The sequence below is a fragment of the Capra hircus genome, chromosome 15 (assembly GCF_001704415.2).
Source record: "Capra hircus breed San Clemente chromosome 15, ASM170441v1, whole genome shotgun sequence".
NCBI lineage: Eukaryota > Metazoa > Chordata > Mammalia > Artiodactyla > Bovidae > Capra > Capra hircus.
Window position 1 is genome coordinate 14,796,835 of NC_030822.1, and position 4,708 is coordinate 14,801,542.

Consider the following 4,708-nt stretch of genomic DNA (forward strand, 5'->3'; position numbering starts at 1 on the left):
TAATAGGCTGCAGTCCATGGGGCCGCTAAGAGTCGGACACGACTGAGTGATTTCACTTTCACTTTTCCCTTTCATGCATTGGAGAAGGAAACGGCAACCCACTCCAGTGTTCTTGCCTGGAGAATCCCAGGGACGGGGGAGCCTGGTGGGCTGCAGTCTATGGGGTCGCACAGAGCCGAACACGACTGAAGCGACTTAGCAGCAGCAGCAGCCGCAGACTTGATTATGGGCTTCCCAGGTGGTTCAGGGGTAAAGAATCTGCCTGCAGTGCAGGAGATGTGTTTTTGATCTCTGGGATGGAAGATCCCCTGGAGAAGGAAATGGCAACCTACTCCAGTATTCTTGCCTGAAATCCCATAACAGAGGAGCCTGGTGGGCTACAGCCCATAGGGTTGCAAAAGAGCCCGACACGACTTAGTTACTAAACAGCAAGACTTGATTTATAAGGAGGAGGGAGTAGTCACAAAATACATTCATATTTCTAATTTGAACAATTAGATGATGGTGGTTCCGTGTATTCAGATAACAGTGAAGAAGAAGAAGGTAGACAGGGGCGAGGGCCATGGCGGCCTCTGAGTCGGCGGAGGCGGATTCCGCAGCTCTCCCCTCGGGCGCCCCTGCCGTCTCTGCGGCCGCGAGGGGAGCCGCCGCTGCCTCGGGCCGTGGGTGCCCCCCGGGAGGCTGAGAGGCAGCTGGCCGCGACCACCGCCTTGGCGAGGCAGCAGCCCGAGGGTTCGGCACCGCCGGCCGGGAGCTCATCCAGCCGTCGGTGAGCGAGCTGTCCCAGGCCATGCGGACCAAAATCCTGTGCATGGTGCGCGCCTGCAGCAAGATCCTGCCCAACAGCCCCGCGCTCAACATGCACCTAGTCAAGAGCCACCGCCTGCAGGATGGCAGAGTAAATCCAACAGTAAGAAAAGATTTGAAAACTGTACCGAAAATCTACTGTTGTCCAATTGAAGGATGCCCTAGAGGCCCTGACAAGACCATTTTCTCAATTTTCTCTCGTAAAACAGCACTTTATGAAAATGCATGCTGAAAAGAAGCATAAATGTAGTAAGTGCAGCAATTCGTATGGCACCAAGTGGGACTTGAAAAGACACGCAGAGGATTGTGGCCAGACCTTCCAGCGCCCGTGCGGCCGTGCCTATGGCAGCAGGACTGCATTACAGTCCCACATCCACCCAACCTAGTAGAGAAAGGAGAATGGAAAGCTGCCTGCGCAGCCGGAAGCAGTCCTGGAGGACCGGTGAAGCACTGAGCAACCAACCAATTCCCCGACCAGACGCTCCAGAACTAGAAACTTCAGAAATAAAGCAGGTGGCTTCGTTTGAAGACTTTTGCAGCTCTAATGCCAAACAACAGACTCTTCCAGCAGCTCCAAGGTACCCTCAGAAGTTGCTTTTACTGAAGCCCAAAGCAGCTTTGGTTAAACTCCCCATCATGCAGTTCTCTCCTGTGCCTATCTTTGGGCCTACAGCCGACTCCTCGGCCCAGCCTGTGGTGTTGGGGGTCGATCATCAGGGCTCAGCTCCCCGCGCCGTGCACTTACTGCCCTTGCCCATTGGAACCCTAATCCTCGGCCTGGATTTGGAGGCCTGCTCTCTCAAGGAGAGCCTCCCTCTTTCAAAAGTTGTAAATCCTGCTGCTATTGAGCTGATTAGCACAGGTATTCAAGTGAGCTTGGGTAAAAGTCCATTTAGCCGGTTACAAAAACTCGGGAACACATGTCAGAAGAACAGCATTTCTTCCATCAATGTACAGACAGACCTGTCCTGCACCACACCACAGTTCATGCCGTCTGCACAGTGGGCCAGCCCTGACTCCTCCGTGGATTCCTGTTCAACTGATTTGACATTTGGTTCCCAGGTTTCCCTTCCCATTAGTGTTTAAACTCAAACTTTTTTGCCCATCTCTAAGGTTGCCTCATCCATCACTGCTCAGACTGATCCATTTATAGATGCCAGTTTCCAGCCAGGTGGGATCTCCAGAGAAACGCAGACCGGAGGAATGCAAAGTCCAGCAGATGACCGAGTACACATGGACCAAGCTGTAATGTGTGGAGACATTTTTGAAAGTGTCCATTCATCATATGGTGTGTCTACAGACAATATTATAAGCAGCAGCTTAGAAGCAGAGACTGTAACTCATGACTTGTTACCTCAGAACCATCCTAAAACTTTAACTCAATATATTGAGAAATCCACACCAATTATAAACTTCAGTGCACCAAATTGAATGTTTTCGTCACAGAACATGACAGATAATCAGACCCAAACCATGGATTTACTAAGTGATCTAGAAAACATCTTGTCAAGTAACCTACCTGGTCAGACGCTGGACAATCGTAGTCTTTTGTCTGACACAAACACTGGACCTGACACCCAGCTCCCATCTGGCCCAACACAGAATCCTGCAATTGATTTTGATATTGAACAGTTCTTTTCAGCCTCAAATATACAGACGCAAACCGAGGAGAGTGAGCTTAGCACCATGACCACTGAGCCAGTCTTGGAGTCGCTGGACATAGAAACCCAAACTGACTTCTTCCTTGCAGACCCTTCAGCCCAGGCCTACAGTTGTAGAGGGAATTCTAGCTTCTTAGGCCTTGAGATGTTTGACACACAGACACAGACAGACCTGAACTTCTTGTTCAACAATAGCCCTCGTCTGCCCCTGGGAAGTATCCTGAAACACTCCAGTTGTTCCATGAGTACTGACTCATCTGACACAGAGACCCAGACTGACGGAATCTCCACTGCTAAAAACCTGCCTGCCTTGGAAAGCAAAGTTCAGTTGAACAGTGCCGAAACACAGACCATAAACTCTGGCTTCGAAACTTTGGGGAGCTTATTCTTCACCAGCAATGAAACTCAGACAGCAATGGATGACTTTCTTCTGGCCGGTCTGGCCTGGACCATGATGGAATCTCAGCTCAGCTCTGTTGAAACCCAAACGTGTGCAGACCTACAGCCAGTCTCCAACTTCTGAAAGCGGAGTCCACATGAGGGGGTGGATTCACAGTTCCCTTCTGGATTTAGAAGATGAACAGGGACCACAGTATCAACTCTATTGAATGTAGTCGACGGTACAGTTACTTCGATCCTTTGAGGTTCTTTGCCTTTTTGTACTTGTAAACATGAAATTTATATAAAAATTTGTGAGTGTATTATAAAGTGTAAGATGTTGATCTGAAAAAAAAGAAGGTAGAGAGGAAAAGGGAAAGGATACTGGGTTAGGGAGCATTGGGTTTAAATATTTGGGAGATAAAATCATATATTCAGTTGGCAGCTGGATATATATTTCTGAAATAATTCCAAAAGAGAGGGCCAGGGTAGTTTCATATGCACATACATAGCAAACAGATCCTGGGGAGTGGATAACTCCCAAAGACATGCATGTGCAGTAATAAAGGAAAGAAATCAAGGAAAGAATGATGATTTTGTGTCCCCTTATTTGGGACAAGTAATAAATGAACTTGTATTAAAAGACATTTATAATGCCTCAGTCACTACATGTACTTAATGATTCCAGAGGGGTCACAGATACCAAAAGAGTGTACTGTCTATACTAGTACAAAGTCTCCACCAGTAATATAAATTGTTATACAATGTGGTTGGAAGAATTAAATAGGATACACTTAATGTAGCTTAAAAAATTGTTTCTCCCAGGCATTTGGTTTTAGTGTTATGATCCTTATTCTTGATATCCTGAGTGCTCACCTCTTTCCTTCATTTCAAAAATTTAAGTTCTATTACACAGGTCAGGAAATGAGGCAAATTTGACTGTGAAATGTTGAATTCATAATGTGCTACATTAATCTGATTACTAATTTTTTCCCTCACACCTTTCCTGTCATTAATTTTCCTTTTCCATCTAACTCATATTTTTGTTTATCATTACTTTGAAATTCATTAACAACTTTTCTGAAAACATCTTCGGATTTATTTTTTTCTTTATAGTTCTGATTTGTTGCAAATAATTTTATTATTATTCATCCAAATACAGTCTTTAAGAATTTATCTTTTTAAAAGCAGTTTAAGATTCATATGCAGTCATCTCACATGCTAGTAAAGTAATGCTCAAAATTCTCCAAGCCAGGCTTCAGCAATACATGAACCGTGAACTCCCTGATGTTCAAGCTGGTTTTAGAAAAGGCAGAGGAACCAGAGATCAAGTTGCCAACATCCACTGGATCATGGGAAAAGCAAGAGAGTTCCAGGAAAACATCTATTTCTGTTTTATTGACTATGCCAAAGCCTTTGACTGTGCAGATCACAATAAACTGTGGAAAATTCTGAAAGAGATGGGAATACCAGACAACCTGACCTGCCTCTTGAGAAACCTATATGCAGGCCCGGAAGCAACAGTTAGAACTGGACATGAAACAACAGACTGGTTCCAAATAGGAAAAGGAGTACGTCAAGGCTGTATATTGTCACCCTGCTTATTTAACTTATATGCAGAGTACATCATGAGAAACGCTGGACTGGAAGAAGCACAAGCTAGAATCAAGATTGCCAGGAGAAATATCAATCACCTCAGATATGCAGATGACACCACACTTATGGCAGAAAGTGAAGAGGAACTAAAAAGCCTCTTGATGAAAGTGAGAGTGAAAAAGTTGGCTTAAAGCTCAACATTCAGAAAACAAAGATCATGGCATCTGGTCCCATCACTTCATGGGAAATAGATGGGAAAACTGTGT

At 45.4% G+C, this 4,708-nt stretch overlaps 1 pseudogene; it reads left to right on the top strand.

Moving 5' to 3' along the window:
* Positions 563-2,991, top strand: LOC102184923 (annotated as a pseudogene).